At 46.6% G+C, this 19,094-nt stretch overlaps 1 protein-coding gene across 5 annotated transcripts in view; it reads left to right on the forward strand.

Annotated features, from left to right (window-relative positions):
• Positions 1-16,291: 16,291 nt before the first annotated feature.
• MYO18A (myosin XVIIIA) overlaps positions 16,292-19,094 on the forward strand; it is a 1,313,149-nt gene continuing 1,310,346 nt past the window's right edge. For all 5 annotated transcript variants that reach the window (XM_069615286.1, XM_069615296.1, XM_069615289.1 and 2 more), the window contains exon 1: positions 16,292-16,443. The gene's annotated coding sequence lies outside the window, so the exon portion shown is untranslated. The remainder of the gene's footprint in view (positions 16,444-19,094) is intronic.

The raw sequence follows: 19,094 nt of genomic DNA on the forward strand, positions 1-19,094 counted from the left end.
AGCAGTAGAACAAGACAGTTACTCTGAGGGGGCTCTTCTTGCCAAACAGGGGCTCCAACCTAAGACAGAAGGTACCTCTAGCCCTGCACCACCCCCAAAGCCTGACAACTCACTCCAAAGCCCCCATTTTAGAGCAACCAGAAGGCCAGTGGATTTAATGCCCTATTACCGCTTGGGGTGCCAAGTACTGGTCATCTGGATAATTTCAGGAAACTATTCCGGCTCTGCTAGATGCTGAGCCAACATCAGGTATAGCACTGTGTGACCCCCAAAAGAGCCAAAATGGGGAGTTGGGGCCTCATGCTTCACCCCCACATTTTACTTCTGTGGGGACAGGTTGGTACCTCCAGCATCCGAGGAGGGACAGTGGCCAAGTAAGCCACCCCACCTGCTTTAAACAGACATAGCATTTATGTCCCACATGGCTAAGAAAAGGGAAGGTGCAGTAGTAGATCAGAATTAGGAGACGGACAAGCAGGCATTGTTTTCAAACCATAGGTTTATCTCAGCAAAAACAAGACATATGCTATCCCTACATCTCGGGGTCTGGACCCAATTCTACAACAAAAAGGTGTAAACCAGTGCTTGTCAGGATGTCATTTATAACACAACCGAAACAGTCCCCCATCCAAAAACCTATACTTGTCTATACTCCGACCCTATCACTATAAAATAACCAGAATAAACGTATGGACAATATCTTTTGGGCCTTGGCCCTCTTAACTGAATGGTGGTTGGCTTCGGACGCCCCTTCTTTGGTGAGGCCTGTTTAGTAGGGTTTCTGCCCTGCTGCACAGTTTATGCTCACATTATTAATCTCTATTAGACTGTGAAGATCGTTTTAATAGATACAGTGCCTTATTTGTGGAGCTCTGGCCCTGGTCCTTGGCTATCCACCGTACCTCAGGTTTTGGTATTCCTTTCTCAAGCTTGGATATGTTGGTCGTTTGCCTCCTCTTGTGCCTCATATGTTTTGGTTAGTCTTCTCTTGGAGGTTCAGTTTCTCACTACAACCTGGGATTCCACTTTCTTCAGTCCGACTTGGTCCACTGCGATGTCTACCCCGTCCAAGGTTCGATTACTCTCAGCCTGCCTTAGGCTTTCAACTTTGCTTTCCCGCCTTTGGGCTTGGTTTCTCTTAGCCCAGATAGTGCTTTCAGTGTTTTTACCCTACTCTGGGATTTGGCTTTTCTCATCCTGCCATGGGCCTTCAGGTGCTGCACTCCGCCCTGGGGTTTAACTTCGCTCAGCCCATTGTGGGCTTTCAGGTGCTCTACCCCATCTTGGGGTTCGGTCTCTCTCAGCCTGCCTTGGGCTGTTGGTGTTCCCTCTCCCCACCTCCTGGAGCCTCTGGGAACGTGTTGCCGCCGACTTTCCTCTCCGCCGACTTTCCTCCTTTGGTTCCCTTCTTTCACCGTGGCCTGGGCGGAACTCACCTTCTCGTTTGTCAGACTCTCATGCACTGGGATGCTGACGTCTGGGCGTGCCACTGGTTTTCCTTTCTGATGGTGACTGCTCTGCGTTGTTTGTTGGGGTTAGCCACTTCCGGCTCCAGCTCCGGCAGAACTCTCATCACTTCGTGGGCTATGCCGCAACCTTCCTGCCCAGTCTGGCATACGCTGTCCACATATTCCATAATCTAAATCCCCTTTATGTTCTGTGTGCATGCAATTATATATCTTTTTGATTCGTCCTCTGCCTTGTGACAAGATGTGGTTTGTACCAGTCTAATCACTATATTGGAGTGGTATACACTTCTCATGAAAATATGTCAATTTAGTTTTGATGCCCGAAGTTTGGAATTACATGGAATTACATGTGCAAGATAAATAAAATATAAATAAAATATAGAACACTATAATCTGTAGATCAGTGAACATTAGACGTCTGAATGAGAATGATCGCGCTGCGATACCATTTGGAGGAATTCCTGTTTTTGCTATTATTGCTCTTTACTTTTTACACTATGTGAAATTTTACCTGGTTCGGTAGATATAACTTCTAGCTAGAAAATGCAATTTGTTTTGTGTTGATCTGAGATTGCATCAAACTTGTGATTTTTCAAAAAACTAGTGGTTTAAAAATTGTTTTTTTGTTCATGTTCCAAATGTAATGTTGGAGACTATTGCCTGCACATGGCACTGGCCATGTGTCTCCTCCATATTACTTTCGCACGATATCAAGGCCAGATTTCCTTTGTGGTGTACAATATTCAATAACCCTCCCAAGAATTTCAGCTAATGGAGATTTCATGAGACCTGGAATTCAATGGATGGTGACTGTTTCTTTGAAGCCCTGTTTACCAGCTTGTCCACCTGCTAAGAAAAGACCCAAGACCATTGTGTGGGCTCTTCATGTCTTTGTATTCTGCATTCCTTATTAAGAGTTTCAGAAGGGGCTTCAAGCTGTTCTAGTTACCCATTGCAATAATAGTAATATTACCTGGTTGTCCTTAAGTTTACATTGCATCCACCATTACATACATACAAATATAATAAAACAGGACTTTTTTATGAGGCTTTTTCAGTTGGACCTTTTTTATGCCGCACAAGTGTAATTTATATTCTCTGTGCTCGGTACTTGGGACCCAGGATATCACACATGGCTGTATTCGGCCTTACATTTCACATCATTTTCTTTTCCAAAATACATAGTGTTAGGGAGAATTCTTCTTCTATGGCTAGTTTCCCTCACCTAGTGAGTCCCTCAGCAGCTTTGCTGGATTTCTGGAGTTTATTTTTCCACCTAGTAGGAGTGTGAGCCTTTTTTCCCACTCTTAACTGTGTTTTACCATGCGTATTTTTACTGTTTGTGTGATTTTGGGCTCTGGAGCACACCACTCCATGAGCCCCACTTTTTGTGTGTGTTACACAGCACCTTCAGTGCAGTAACACAGGGTTGTCTTTTTTGACTTCCCACTGACTCCATTTTTCTGGGGCTGACTACTGTCCCCCAGAAACATGTAAAGTTGCCATTAACTTTATGTAGTCACTTTAAAACTACAGACCCAGTACACCCCATCTTACATGGAGTATTGGAAAGGGTTAACTCCTACCCCTTTTTGTTTGTGCCTCTCTGAGCTTTCTTTTGCTCTTTTAACATTTAGACTTGGCTGGTGGCAGTGGTATCTACCCTAACTTTTCTACCGCGATTATATTATATAAACGTGGTATTGTTCCAGGCTATTGTGGTAGCCTAGAACTTAAACCCGCTTGCCCAAATACTTTTTGTTTTGGCTCAGGTTGGGTTTAGTCACCATTTCTTTTTGTCAAAGCCCTTCTTGTGTTTTACTTTGCACAGCAAACCAGGTTTGCCTTCTTTGTTCACTGTCTTTTGGCAGGCTTCTGCAGAGAAGCCCTCCTCTTGGCGCCTGGGTGTCTAGGTGGGCTGAATGTGAGGGAGGGGTGTAGTCACCCCCTGCACAGGGTCTCCATGGAGACCCAAGTCGCACTTTGTCATGATTGGCTGAGGTGGTTGTCTTGGCCGGACAACCCCCCTGCTGGGTGATTGACTGCCAGGCTGTGTGAATGTGGGATTTTCGCATAAAAGGCAGGACTCTTGGGCTGGAAGTCAGAGTTACCACTGGAACTACAAAGAACCAAAGAGAAGTGGTGAAGAAGATGGCTGCTGCAACCCTGAGTCCCGGTGAAGCCCTGCTGCAGACCTGAGCTATCTACCCTTCAACGACCAGAGAAGATCCAGTCCGGAGTCTTCTTCCCTTGAGCCTGGTGGGGTCAACCAGCTCATCTTCCACAGCCAGAGGATCCCCTTCCTGGTCGAAATCACTGGACCCTGCTGTAGTAGTCCGGATAGCCATCTGAAGAGCCTCTCCTGGTTTAAAGGAGCGCACCTTTTATTCACCGTCGCTGCTGCTGGCCTCCTCCCTGGGTAGTGAAGATCACTCCAGACGTCCTCTTTCTTGTCACCACGACTGAAGCTTCAGGAACCATGAGTCTGCAGGAAACTACCAGGAACATCTGCCGTGGCACCAGCTTCTTCAAGGAAAAAGGTTCTGTGTCCGACTTCGAGGAACTAGGGTGAACCCTTTTCTCCTCACTAAAGGCTTGTCCTTTTCTTCCTTCCCTCTTATAACTTTTGCCTCCTCTTCTGACAATATCTAACTACTCCTGGCAACCTTGAGTCGTGAACTATCTGACTCTGTGATCCTCGACAACAAGAGCCCTGTTCCACCTAACACTGGCGCAGGCCTATTGACTTTTATCTTTGGGTTAGAAAGTGTTCTCTGATTCTGTCTGCCTTGACAAAAGTATTGCCTATGATTTTTGCCACCAACTCTCTTGTAGTAACTCGGGTGCTAAGTGTGTTTTTACCCCGGTAACATTTCTTCCCGCGGATAGGCATATCTTTAGTAAGACCGTACTGTCATTACTGTCAAAAAGTGATCGCTTATGTATTCCCGGTAACGTCTGTTGTTTCATAACACCGGTCTGTCAAACCATAAGGGTCTTACCTTGAGATATTCTGCACAAGGGGAATTGGTTGTGTGTAGTGTATTTGAAGTGTGTTTTTATTTTACTAGAAGTGAAGTATTTTGTGAACAGATGGTTTAAAAATAAATGTACTTATATTTTTTAACCAGAAACCTTGAGTCAGTGTTTGCTAGAGTCACAGTAATTGTAGTGCTTTGTGTAATCTCTACTACTGCTCATTTGCTCTTGAGATAGGTCTGGCTGCTCAGTCACTGTTACCACTCTTTCTGTGTAGTACAGGCTTGTACCAAAGGTGAACTTGTATTACCACTTGTAGTCTTAACTCTGTGCAGTGGTCCCTAAGGGCACTGCATAGGATTCTGTCTAACACTGGTGTACAGCGGTGAGGATTTTTAAGTGCTTAGAGTGCTGCTATTAGCTTGGGTCAAGTAACCACAAGGCTAAACACCACAATAGTCTAATAACTGAAAATCATGTCAAATATGGAAAGCTACAGTGAAGAGAATCTCTTAAACGACACTGCTGAGGTTTTGAGAACCATGTGTAGAGAGCAGAGACTCTCTGGCAAAGGCAAGACATCTGAACTGGTTGCTAAACTGTTGGGAAAGCAAAGTCTGGAGAGTGGGTCAGAAAAGCCTACTCCTCCAGCAAATGTGGATAATGATGTTTCTGATTCTGAGAGTGTTGGTTTATATGAAGTAGAAGAATCTTTGTTAGGAGATCCTGCCACTCCCTTACCTGCTCAGAAACCACAGCCTCTGTCCACAGGGACCGCCACAGGTCCTACACTCACTCCTGAATGTATTGCCCTTGAGAAAATGAGACTTGAATTGGAAGTGAAACGTATTGAGGCACAAACTGCCATGAAACATCAAGAGTTAAGGCTCATGGAAATGGAGATGGCTCATGCTTTAGAGATGAAGAAATTGTCTTTGGATAATGCTTTTCTCCCAGAATCTACCAGGTCTTCCAGCCCTAAGAGACCCTGTATGCCAAAGGAAATGATTGGTATGTATGAGACTAAATTTGATGTCTTGGATTTGTTAGCAATGTTTGAGTATAATCGTGGGATTCAGGGTACCACAGGGAATCAGTTGATTCCTTGGCTTTTCTCTAGGCTTCCCCCTGTTGCAAGTGATGCTGTAATGGAGTTGGGGGAGGAGGATAAGCAGGATTATGCGTGTGTGAAGCTAGCTTTAATAGCTAGATTTCGGAAGACCCCTTCCCAGTACCTTAAGAGGTTTAGGAACCTCAAAAAGCATGATGGTACCCCTCGGGCTACCTGGGTGTGTGAATGTTTGAAAAACTTAGATGGTTGGGTTAAGGGTTACAAAGTGAACACTTATGAAGGTTTGAGAAATCTTGTTATGTTGGAGTCTATTTATGATGCCTGCTCTCCTGAGCTTAGACAGCACTTGGCTGATTCAAAAGAGATAGATCCTAAGCAACTAGCTAAGGCTGCTGGCTTATGGGTTGCCAACAGGGCTACTCACAAGGATTCTTGGGCAACTCAGAAGAAGGATGAGGGGAAGCAGCCAAAGAAAGATAACAAGGAGAATTCCAATAATTCCAATCCAAAAGAGGGCCACAAACATAACCAGGGTAAGCCACAAGGGAAACCGAACCAGGCTAGTGTACCATCTGGTGCCAAACCAGATAGAGGTCAGAACAAACCCCCTTCAATAAAGCATTTGGGAAATGCTTTGTTTGTGGGTCAACTGACCATGTGAAAGGGGATCCCAGATGTAAGGGTAAACCTTCAGGGATCCACACTGTCTCCTTAGCCTTCTCCCAAGTGGAAGAAGTAGATATAGCCAGTGGAAACTTTCAGTTACTAGCTGATGAGCCCATGAGAGTCTTAGCTAGTGTTTCTTTAGTGTCCTTGGGTCTTTGGGAACAGCAGAACTTAGATTTCTATAACTCAATCCCAGATAATACTAAAGAGTATTATAAAGATAGTGTTCTTGTGAATGGCCAGGAGACTCCTGCCATCAGAGACACTGGAGCCAGCAAAACTGTGGTTGATGAATGTTTTTTCAAGGTACAGGATGTTGCTAAGGCACCCAAACACCTAACCAGGTTAGCTGGAGGCCTTGTGCAAATGGGTCGCCAGTTACCAGCTCTCATCCAGTGTAATGACATGACTGTCAGAATACATGTTAGTGTGCAAAGTGGCGTACCTGGGAGAGTCCTGTTGGGTAATGACCTAAAAACTCTTGGAGTTGTGTCTAGTACACCCAGGCCTCATAGCAAAAGGAAGCAGGAGCTCACCAGGTCTGCTAGGGAGAGAACCTTGAGAGGCTCTCCTGGGGATTTGATAGAAAAAACTATCACCCCAAGTCCACAGGACTTACTTACTGCTATTGCAGGACAGAAAGAGACAAAGGAGAAACCCAAGTCTACCAGCAAGAAACCAGCAAGCACCCCTGGGCCCAGAAGGACATCACCAAGACTGTCCAAAGTCACACCTGTGACTCCTCCACCAGCTGAGGCTGAGTGTGAGGTTCAACCCTGTATGGTTCAACTAGATACTGAGGAATCAGATCTAGAAGAGGATCCTACTCTGGTTGGAGATGTTGACCCTGTTGACCATCCTGAGCTGCAGTCTTTACTGGCAGAAGGTGGACCAAACAGGGCAGATTTCAGCAGAGGACAAGGAGAGAATCCTACTCTTGATGGTCTTTGCCTATAGGCAGCTTCTCAGCTCAATGGGGAAGAGCCTGGGAAGTATAGGTTACACTGGGAAGATGGCCTCTTCTACAGTGAACCGACTGAGTCAACTCCTGGGGACTGCAAAAGACTTGTAGTACCTCTAGAGAACCGACTCCAGTTCCTACAGTTAGCCCACAAGATACCTTTGGCTGGTCACTTAAGTTTTAAGAAGACCAAGGAAAGGATCTCTCTCTACTTATACTGGCCTAAGATGGGTTCAGAAGTAGACAAATTCTGTAGGACCTGTCACACTTGCCAAACCTCTGGTAAGAGTGGAGCCAAGAATGTGGCACCCTTGGTGCCTCTCTCAGTGGTGGGAGTCCCTTTTGAGAGGGTTGGGATTAACATTGTTGGTCCTCTTGACCCTCCCACATCTTCAGGTAACAGGTTTATCCTGGTTGTAGTAGACCATGCTACTAGGTATCCTGAAGCAATACCTATGAGAACTGTTATGGCTCAGGCTGTGGCTAAGGCCCTACTTAGTATTTTTACCAGAGTAGGTTTTCCTAAGGAAGTGATATCTGACAGGGGATCAAATTGTATGTCCCACTACATGCAAGCCATGTGGAAAACCTGTGGAGTCACTTACAAGTTCTCTACTGTCTACCATCCACAAACCAATAGATTGATAGAGAGGTTTAACGGAACTATGACGAGCATGATAGGTGCTTTAGAAGAACCCCTTAAACGAAAGTGGGACCTTCTACTGCCATGCCTTCTCTTTGCATATAGAGAAGTCCCTCAGGAGGGAGTAGGTTACAGTCCCTTTGAAATTCTCTATGGCCATCCAGTCAGAGGTCCATTGTCCCTGATTAAGGAGGGGTTGGAGAGAGCGCGTTCCCCCAAGCCAGTCAGCGTGACTGACTATGTGATAGGTCTCCAGAGGAGAATGTCACAAATGATGGCAGAGGCAAGTTATAACTTGAGGGCTGGTCAAGCTCTGGTCAAGCATTGGTATTACCAGAAGGCTAACATGGTTGGGTTTACTCAAGACCAGCTTGTTCTTGTTATGGTGCCCACAAGGCAGAGGGCCTTGCAGGACAAATGGATAAGACCCTTCAAAGTTGTGGGTAAACTTGGAGAGGTGAACTATCTGGTGGACTTAAGCAATCCTAAGGAAGCTCTCAGAGTCTTTCACACCAACCGTTTAAAGACTTATGTCTCAAGACCTGACATGCGAGCTTTGCTTCTATGCTTCTAGCTTCAGCTCAAGAGGAGGAAGAGAGTGAACCTCTACCTGATCTCCTCAGAGGCTTACCTTTAGATGAGCAAGTGGAAGGAGTTAATCTCTCTTTCAGTCTCACTTCTGACCAGCGGGATGAGTGCAAGTTACAGTTAAATCAGTTTGCCTCCCTGTTCTAACTTTCACCAGGCTTGACCCCTTGGGGCCAGCATGATATCATCACAGGTGACTGTTCCCCTGTAAAAAGCAAGGGGTACAGAATGTCAGACAATGTAAGAACCCATATAAGGAATGAGGTCAACAAGATGCTTGATCTCAGAGTAATAGAACCATCTACTAGTCCATGTTCTAGCCTAGTTGTGCTTGTACCAAAGGCAGGATCCAGAGAAATGAGATTCTGTGTGGGCTATAGAGCTCTAAATGCAGTCACGAAGACTGATGCCCATCCTTTACCTAGGACAGATGAGCTGGTGGACAAACTTGGTGCAGCCAAGTACCTCGGCACATTTGACCTAACATCACGCTATTGGCAAATAGCCCTGACAGACCATGCCAAGGAGAAAACTGCATTCTCCACCCCAGCTGGCCTCTACCAATTTAAGGTAATGCCTTTTGGACTAAAGAATGCACCTGCTACTTTTCAGAGGATAGTCATCTCAAGTTCTGAATGGGATGGAGGACTTCTGCATGGCATACTTGGATGACGTTGCAGTGTTCAGCCCTACATGGAAAGGACATATTGAACACCTTGGATATGTTTTGCAGGCTCTTGAACAGGCCCATCTGACCATAAAGGCAAGTAAATGTCAAATTGGTCAGAGTAAAGTGGCCTACCTTGGACATGAGGTAGGAGGGGGTGAGATAAGGCCATTGCCTAGCAAGGTGCAAGCTGTACAAAACTGGGCCACCCCTACTACTCAAACCCAAGTGAGAACCTTCTTAGTTCTCACTGGGTATTACAGGAACTTCATAGGGAACTATAGGACCATCGCTTCTACCTTGAATGTCATCTCCTCTCCCAAATTTCCTAAAAACGTCAGGTGGAATGAGGAGTGCAATCAAGCCTTTGAAGGCCTGAAGAAAGACTTTTGTCAAGCTCCAGTCCCAAGAGCTCCTGACTACCACCAACCCTTCATTGTACAAACTGATGCTTCAAATGTAGGTATAGATGCAGTCCTTAATCAACTGGATGAGGAAGGTAGGGAACAACCCATTTGCTTCATCAGCAGGAAGTTAAAGGATCCTGAGACAATGTGGGCAACAATAGAATGTGAATGTTTTGCTATTGTGTGGTCGAAGAAGAAGTTTAGACCATACTTGTATGGATCTACCTTCATTTTTCAGACTGACCACCAACCCTTGAGATGGCTGATGTAAATGAAAGGGGAAAACCCCAAACTACTCAGATGGTCAATCTGCCTGCAAGGGTTTGATTTTACCATTGAGTACAGAGCAAGAAGTCACCACCAAAATGCTGATGGTCTCTCTAGGATGTTTATAACCGACTAGAGGTATGAGATACATCTAGGAGTGGATTAAATCCTCCTGTCCCTTAGCCTGGGGGGGAGTGAGTGTTAGGGAGAATTATCCTTCCATGGCTAATTTCCCTCACCTAGTGAGTCCCCCAGCAGCTTTGCTGGATTTCTGGAGTTTATTTTTCCACCTAGTAAGACTGTGAGCCTTTTTTCCCCACTCTTACCTGTGTTTTGCCATGTGTATTTCTACTGTTTTTGTGATTTTGGGCTCTGGAGCACACCACTCCATGAGCCCCACTTTTTGTGTGTGTTACACAGCACCTTCAGTGCAGTAAGACAGGGTTGTCTTTTTTGACTTCCCACTGACTCCATTTTTCTGGGGCTGACTACTGTCCCCCAGAAACATGTAAAGTTGCCATTAACTTTATGTAGCCACTTTAAAACTACAGACCAAGTACACCCCATCTGACATGGAGTATTGAAAGGGTTAACTCCTACCCCTTTTTTGTCTGTGCCTCTCTGAGCTTTGTTTTGCTCTTTTAACATTTAGACTTGGCTGGTGGCAGTGGTATCTACCCTAACTTTTCTACCGCGATTATATTATATAAACGTGGTATTGTTCCAGGCCTCAAACTTAAACCCGCTTGACCAAATACTTTTTATTTCGGCTCCGGTTGGTTTTAGTCGCCATTTCTTTCTGTTAAAGTCCTTCTTGTGTTTTACTTTGCGCGGCAAACCAGGTTTGCCTTCTTTGTTCACCATCTTTTGGCTGGCTTCTGCAGAGAACCCCTCCTCTTGGCGCCTGGGTGTCTAGGTGGGCTGAATGTGAGGGAGGGGTGTAGTCACCCCCTGCACAGGGTCTCCATGGAGACCAAGTCGCACTGTGTCATGATTGACTGAGGTGGTTGTCCGGGCCGGACAACCCCCCTGCTGGGTGATTGACAGCCAGGCTGTTTGAATGGGGGATTTTCGCATATAAGGCAGGACTCTTGGGCTGGAAGTCATAGTCGCCACTGGAACTGCAAGGAACCGAAGAGAAGTGGAGAAGGAGATGGCTGCTGCAGCCCTGAGTCCCGGTGAAGCCCTGCTGCAGTCCTGAGCTATCTACCCTTCAACGACCAGAGAAGATCCAGTTCGGAGTCTTCTCCCTTGAGCCTGTTGGGGTCAACCAGCTCATCTTCCACAGCCAGAGGATCCCCTTCATGATCGAAATCGCTGCACCCTGTTGTAGTGGTCCGAAAAGCCATCTGAAGAGCCTCTGCTGGTTTAAAGGAGCGCACCTTTTATTCACCGTCGCTGCTGCTGGCCTCATCGCTGGGTAGTGCAGATCGCTCCAGACGTCCTGCTTCTTGTTACCACGACTGAAGCTCCAGGAACCGTGAGTCTGCAGGAAACTACGAGGAACAACTGCCGTGGCACCAGCTTCTTCAAGGAAAAGGGTACTGTGTCCGACTTCGAGGAACTAGGGTGAACCCTTTTCTCCTCACTAAAGGCTTGTCCTTTTCTTCCTTCCCTCTTATAACTTTTGCCTCCTCTTCTGACAATATCTAAGTACTCCTGGCAACCTTGAGTCGTGAACTATCTGACTGTGTGATCCTCAACAACAGGAACTCTGTTCCACCTAACACTGGCGCAGGCCTATTGTCTTTTATCTTTGGGTTAGAAAGTGTTCTCTGATTCTGTCTGCCTTGACAAAAGTATTGCCTATGATTTTTGCCCCCAACTCTCTTGTAGTAACTCAGGTGCTATGTGTGTTTTTACCCCAGTAACATTTCTTACTCTGGATATGCATATCTTTAGTAAGACCGAACTGTCATTACTGTCAAAAAATGTTTGCATATGTATTCCCAGTAATGTTTGTTGTTTCATAACACCGGTCTGTCAAATCACAAGGTACTTATCTTGAGTTGTTCTGCACAAGGGGAATTGGTTGTGTGTAGTGTATTTGAAGTGTGTTTTTATTTTACTAGAAGTGAAGTGTTTTGTGAACAGATGGTTTAAAAATAAATGTACTTATATTTTTTAACCAGAAACCTTGAGTCAGTGTTTGCTTGAGTCACAGTAATTGTAGTCCTTTGTAGTCTCTACTACTGCTCATTTGCTCTTGAGATAGGTCTGGCTGCTCAGTCACTGCTACCACTCTTTCTGTGTAGTACAGGCTTGTACCAATGGTGAGTGAACTTGTATTACCACTTGTAGTCTTAACTATGTGAAGTGGTCCCTAAGGGCACTGTATAGGATTCTGCCTAACACACTGGGAATCCTGGACTGTTGATGAAATCCCAGACTTTCCTGTATCAGCGTCATATTATTTAACAAACACTCTGACTCTGCTGAGTTCTTTTGCAAAGTAAATGTACTCCAAGGTTTTGGGTCTTGTCTATGTGCGTGGGATCCATTTTAGCAGTTGACATTACCTTAACTGTTAAGCAGTATCTGATAGAAAATATGTGAGTGTTTTAACTTTGATGTTGAAGCCAGACCTTTGTATTGTCACCTCAAAGTGTCTGTTTGATCACACTGCCTGGCTTGTCTTTAACATTGACAATACACTGGGCCTCATTACGACCCTGGCGGAGTGGGTTTACGCCAGCGTTATTCGCGGCGGACCCGTCCGCCCTACTACGAGTTCCCGTAGCGCCATGGAGCGTTTTCCGCCTGGTTTTTCCGGGCGGAGAAATCCATGGCGCTACGGGACCTTGTTGTTAATTACGCCACCGTATTTTACGGTGGCGTAATTAACGCCTTCCCCACTCCCATTATACCCTATGGGGCAAAAATGGGAATGGGGAAGGGTAAAATGGGGAATGGGGATTTACCGCCCCGCCAAGGTCGGAATGGGGCGGTAAATCCGCCAACCCCCATGGCGCTATCGGCAGCTTTCCGCCGTGCTCCATGGTGCATTTTGCACCGCGATTTCCGCCAGGGTCGTAATGAGGGCCACTGTATTGAAAGGGACCTTGGAAATGGTCGCAGCTGATAAAGTTCAGTTACTTTGGTGAACAAAATGTTCTTAGGCGCACATTTATTTACACCTCGCACTAGCACCCTTTTATCTTGGCGGTGAACAAGAGGTGCAATCCAACTACAAGCTCTTTTCAACAAAGCCTCGCTTGCTCTTTTGGAGGGCATTCTCGGGTCAGTTTATTTTTGGCTATTCTCCCTTGCTCTAATGTTTATAATACTGCACTACCAAATTAACAGCAAAAAGTGGCGCGCAAGCCGCCCATCCACAGCCAACACTTCTGCACTCTCCCCTTCATCGCCCAGCATCAAGAAACGGGGACCAAAGCAAAGGTCTGAAAGGGGTCTAAATGAGTGATGTCAAGCGATAACACAAAAATGGTACGCAATGCGTTATGTTGCATTGTGAATGGACATAATTGTGGGCAAAAAACAAACAGGGAGCCTAGGATGACTGGGAACTTGCATCCATTTTAAATTATGAGAGCCAGCAAGTAGAAAAGCCACAGCACAGGAGCTAAACAAATGCTTGGAGTACTCCTGCGTGTAAGGCTGTAGCAGTGGCTTTCCCCATTTGAAACCCCTTCCACCACACATTACGAGCAACATGCATACCATGTGGGGACACACTACACAAAGCCCAGCCCCGCTCCCTCTTTATGCTGAATCCATTCTTCAGGACTACCGTGTTGTGGCTGTGATTTAGTCGCTTGGAGTTGGGGGGGGGTTGGTCGAGGAGGACTGGGAGCAGTCAAGACACCTTGTCCCTAATGACTCACCATAAACACCCGTGTACTTCTGAGCTACAAGATGCGTGCCTCATGCTCCCGCCAGCATGTTGACATCTTTACTTGGCATGGTACAGGCTGCATGTCTTTATAGTGCACACTCTACATTACAGAACCCTCCATTAGTTTCCATCAGTTCACCTAAATTTGCCCTACCAACCCCTCTATAAATTAGTCACCCACAACACCACCTACTAAATGTTCCCCCAACCAGCTCTCCTTCTACATTTGACCCATCTGACACCCTGCTTCATTAGGCCCCTTCAAAGATCCAACGGATCCCATCTAAATGACCTCTCATGTTTATTAGCCACCCTATCTGACTCCCTCCGCAGTGACCCATCAGACCCACTACACTATGTAGTGACCGCTGCCTTGCCCGTTCTAGAACCCAACTTCAATAGCCCTGCCCATACACAGTCTTCATTGCCCCCCCTATAAGCCACTTCTAAATTACCCCCTGCAGGCTGTATAAGGTAGATGCCTGTGTGACTACGCTTCTGATAAGACATACCACTAAATGATCCTCCTCATCATTACACTTACTCCAAACCTCCTTCTTCATGCTCACCCAGGCCCTGGAACTATGCTCTATTCGCCCTTATGAGAACCTCATCTTCTTTAGCCCCCCCCTCTGGACCTATGCTCCATTGATGAACACCCCACCTTCCATCAATCCAGACCCTGCACCGGACGTCCCCCATCCCTCCCCCAGATCCCGCACACAGATGACCCCATTCCTCCCTCCAGAAGTCTCCTCCCTCACTCCAGACTCTGTGCCTGGATGCCCCATTCAGACCCTTCTCCCAAAAGCCCCAATCCCTCCCGCAGACCTTCAACTGGATACCCACAATCCTCTTTCGAACCCCCATCCCTTACTTCAGATCCTGCACCAGATGCTCCCATCTCTCCCCCCAGACCCTGCACCTGACGCTTCTCTGCAAACCCCCCTTCCCTACCTCCAGACCCTCCGCCTGGATGCACCTATTCCTCCTTCTAGACCCTGCATACAGATACCCCATCCTGCCTTCCAGACCCTGCACCCTGATGCACCATCCCTCCCTCCAGCCCCTGCACCCAGATGGCCCCATTCCTCCCTCCCTCCCTCCAGAACCTGGGCCCAGATGCCCACATCTCTCCTTTTATCCAGACCCTGCTCCCATATGCCCCAACCCTTCCTTGCAGACTCTTCACCTGGATGCCCCATCCCTCTGTCCAGACTCTGCACCTGGGTGCCCCAGCCCTCCCTCCAGACCCTGCACCCAGTTGCCCCCACCCCACTTCAGACCCTGCACTCAGATACTCACATCCCTCCCTCCCTTCAGACCCTGCACACAAATCCCCCCAACCTGACCCTGTACCCAGGTGCTCCATCTCGCCCTCCAGACCCTACACCCAGATGCCCCATCCCTCCATCCAGACCCTGCACCCGGATGCCTCCATCCCTTCCTCCATAAACACACCTTCATGCGCCCCCATCTGGCAATACCTGCACCCGGATGTCCACATCCCTCCCTCCCAACGCACACCTGGTGCCTCCGATGCTGCCATCCCTTTCTCCCAACCTGCATCTGGTTGCCCCCATCCATCTCAACCTGCATGCCCCTATACCTCTCTTTCAACCCACATGGATAACCCCATCCCCCCTCCAGACCCGCATGCCCTGATCGCTCCCTCCAGATCTGCACTTGGATGCCCCATATCTCCCTCCCAAACTGCATGCCGCCATCTCTCCCTTCCAACCCACGCCCAGATGTCCCTATTCATCCCTCCCTCCAGACCCACATGCCCTCAGCATTCCCTCCAGACCCACATCCCGCCCTGCAGGCCAACACCCACATTCCCTCATGCCTCCTCCAGACCTATACCCAAAAGTCCCAATCCCGCCCTTCAGATCGACCTATACACAAATGTTCCAATTTCTCTCTCCAGATCTCTACCTGGGAACACCTCCCTCCCAACCGACACCTGGATTCCTCTATCCTTCTCTCCAGGACCACATTCAGATGGCATCTCCCTCCACCCAGATTCAGAGGGTTCTCAATCCCGAACCACACCCAGAAGCCACTATCCAAAACTCTCTAAGTTGGACCCATCAGACACAGCTATGGTAGTGCGTGCACGCGCGCACACCCAACCACACACCCTTTTCATGCAATTTCTGCCCCACCCCCATCATACATCTATGCCATATTACCCTCTAAATGAGTCCTCGCCTGACCCCCTCTTTATCAGTTATTTTTCAAATACCCTTCTAAATGAATCCTTGTCCAGCCAAATGCGTTATTAACCATTGACACCTTCTACCTTATCCTCCTGGCTTATCCCCCTTCAACCAGTTTTAATGGGCCCTGCTGTATGGTGCCCCATTACTGTTCATTGCTGGCTCCTCTTTGGCCATCCATACCAATGAACTGAAGACGCGAATGCTATCTTCTGCTAGCTCCCCATCCTACTCTGGTGGCCAGCGCGATCGTCTGCTTTACTAGACATTTTACAGGTCTCGTAGCAAAGTCAATGTGTGTGCGAGCAAAATCTCAGCTGTGGGCAACACGCACGCTGCGCCTCCTGCTGCCACACATGTCTTGCCGCTTGAAATGTAAGTGACATCATGCGGCTATATCACGAGCCTGCGTAAGAATTTCCGTACAGGACAGGGAACGTAACGTACTCGAAGTCACGTGATGAGGAGGAGGCGGGTAGGAGGCGGGGCGTTGCTAGGGTCCGTTTCTCAGATGGGAACTAGACACGACCATTGGGATTTGGCATCTAGACACTACCATCTCGGGACACACAGGCACGGGCTGCACCTCAATTGCTCATTAAACCCGCAACCCGGCTCCACAGGGGCAACTAAAACATAAGGCCAGGTGCGTTAATTTAACCCTAATTGATGTGTGTCACAGTGTTTGCGATGTGTCTGTTTCATTTAAATGGACCGCAGGAGAAGGTTTAAAGGGGCGTGTTGAATCCTTTATCCCAAGTGATAATGTGCACTTTCTGCTCATAAACTCATGACAAAATACCTTATGCATCATCTCATGAATGGTTCTTTTGTCCCACTATGCTATCAGATGACGGGCGCATTGTAAATTTGGTACTCTAGATTCTAATTATTTCATTTGAAGAGGGTCAAGACTACAAGACCCAGAATGCAGTTTGTTCTTGAAAACCCACCTCTGTATGTTTGTGGCCAGGTGACTTAGCGTCACCTGTAATTTTCATTGGAACTGTAACCATATTCATTCATGCTATTGTCGCGGCAGATTCATGAATAGATGTGAAAAGACACTTTGATATAGGACCCTCTTTTTGTATGTCAAGTTTGATATTTCGGCTAGTCCAAACGCTGATCGGCTTTATTGCATTTCGAATAAAAATAGGATAGATCTGTATTGACGTGTTTACACTACGAATCTGTGATACGTAGCCATTATATATCCAGAGCCACGAATCCTTAAGGAACATTTACTGTACCTAGTTATGTTCCTGGTACCTGGTTGGCTGTTCTTCACATGTTTACCCTTAGTTTATTGCTATCTCTGCCCTGCAGCCCAGACTTAAAGTAATTGAAAAGTCAACAAGTCTGTCTGTTTTAAGTGAATGGGTGAATATGGCAGATGGATGAGTGGTGGAAAATGTGTGGATGGATGAGTTGATGAGTATAGCTGAATGAGTATGGTTGGGTGGACGGACATGTGCGTGACTAGCCTGTGGATGGTTGGACGGGTGAGTAAATACGGTTGTATGGATGGGTAGTTAGAGGAGTTTTGAATGTGGTTGGATTAGTGGGTTAATGTAAGGGCAGATGGATTAGTGGTTGAATATGTTTGCTTGGGTGGGTTAATATGGTTGTATAAGTGTGTGGATGGGTGAGTGAATGAATATGGTTGGATTATTGGGTGAATGTCTGTGGGGGAATAGGGTTGGATGAGTGGTTTGTATGTATTGATTTGTATGTATTGAAGTTGTATGGTCTATGTAATCTGAAAAAAACGTATTAGATGAATATGGTGGATGGGCGAAACTCCTGTTTTTTTAAATTACAAAGTGGGACAGCCTGCCAGCAGCACGTTACTTGGACTCAGTGCTTGGACAACTCAGTGTTATTCCTATGGGGGCGCTATCCAGGTAGTGACCGTAAACCCCAAACTCCCACAGAGCGAAGATGGGCAGTCTGGCGGCAGTCGGCCAGAAGAATGCAGAGAAAGTAAAACGAAGGCAGACGTTGCTGGGCAAACACAAAAAAAAAATAGGTATACTGAGACTCTTGAACGTGGCAGGTGAAAAGCAATTATGTTATGTTATGTTGACGTATACCGTGCACTGCGACCACCCAGGAGCAGTCTCCAGGGGCTCTTTATTATGCTGCACTAGTGCAGTTGACTTTCCTTTAAACTATATTGAACCCTAATGCACTCCGCTGGCAGTCCTCCAATTCAGTTTTGGTTATTAGGTGGCGCTAGTGCCAAATATAAACTGAAACTATTGCTTTGGAGTACAGCTAGGGAGAAATTGCATATGAGGAGGGACACAAAGCTTGTAGGTGTTTGGTTATTTGCTCACTCACTCACTGTCCATGTCCTTGCTAATCCCTATGACCATTCCCACCCACTTCCTGCCCTTCCCGCCCCCTAAACACATCCTCCTGGGATCTCTTTGAGCTAGCTTCATCAAACCTTGCCATCAAATGATGTGCTCGAAGTACCTGCCAGTGTTTTTTCAAAGCCATCTTCTGAGAGTTAATGACTTAATTGCATCTGTAAAAGTTTTACTCGTGTAATAAAAATGTCTTAACCTGGTCTGCCTTCAGCCACTCGATTTCTAAGCACTATGCTTGTCCTTCACTGATATCCTGTTAAAAACAAGCATTGGCAAAGCCAACCGTTTTGGTTTGTGTATTAGTATTTGGCATTTGCCCAAGTTCTCACGCCATTTTGCAGCTGCTACTGTTGATGGCCAGTTAATACCACTAAGGCAGTGCCTGGCAAAAGTTTTTTTTTTTTTTTGTAGGCCTACTCAAAGGCCAAAACTGCTGGTATTGCTTGAGCTTGTTGCTTCTAGTTTGTGTCTCGCCTAAGTAAGCGTTTGATGCAAACTGATCATTTTAGTAGTGCTCTATTATTATGCTGGAATTGTAATGTTAGTCATTTAAAAGCCATTTCTCAAAAACGTATGTGGTATCAAAACTCTGGGTTTTTGTGGCAATGCTTTTCTGGGCTTTTATTATGGAAGGGTCGGGTGACCCGAGGCTTGTTTTTGGCTTGGCACCAGTGCAGCATCATTTCTAAAGGATCGTCAACTTGTTTATTTGTTTATTTTTACATTTATAGCAGCGCACAAAGCCCTAAATTTATAATGTGCAAGACAACACCTAATGGTTACAACATACAGGTGGAGTTTGAAAGCATACTTTGGCAGTCATGGTGCGGGGGCTACTGCAGTTGTACAGGTAAACACAGGACAAGATAGGTGAGGGTGCACAGCCTGGCAAAGCCACGCTTCATGGTACAGGGGCGCT

The sequence above is a fragment of the Ambystoma mexicanum genome, chromosome 9 (assembly GCF_040938575.1).
Source record: "Ambystoma mexicanum isolate Mex_15411 chromosome 9, UKY_AmexF1_1, whole genome shotgun sequence".
Classification (NCBI taxonomy): Eukaryota; Metazoa; Chordata; class Amphibia; order Caudata; family Ambystomatidae; genus Ambystoma; species Ambystoma mexicanum.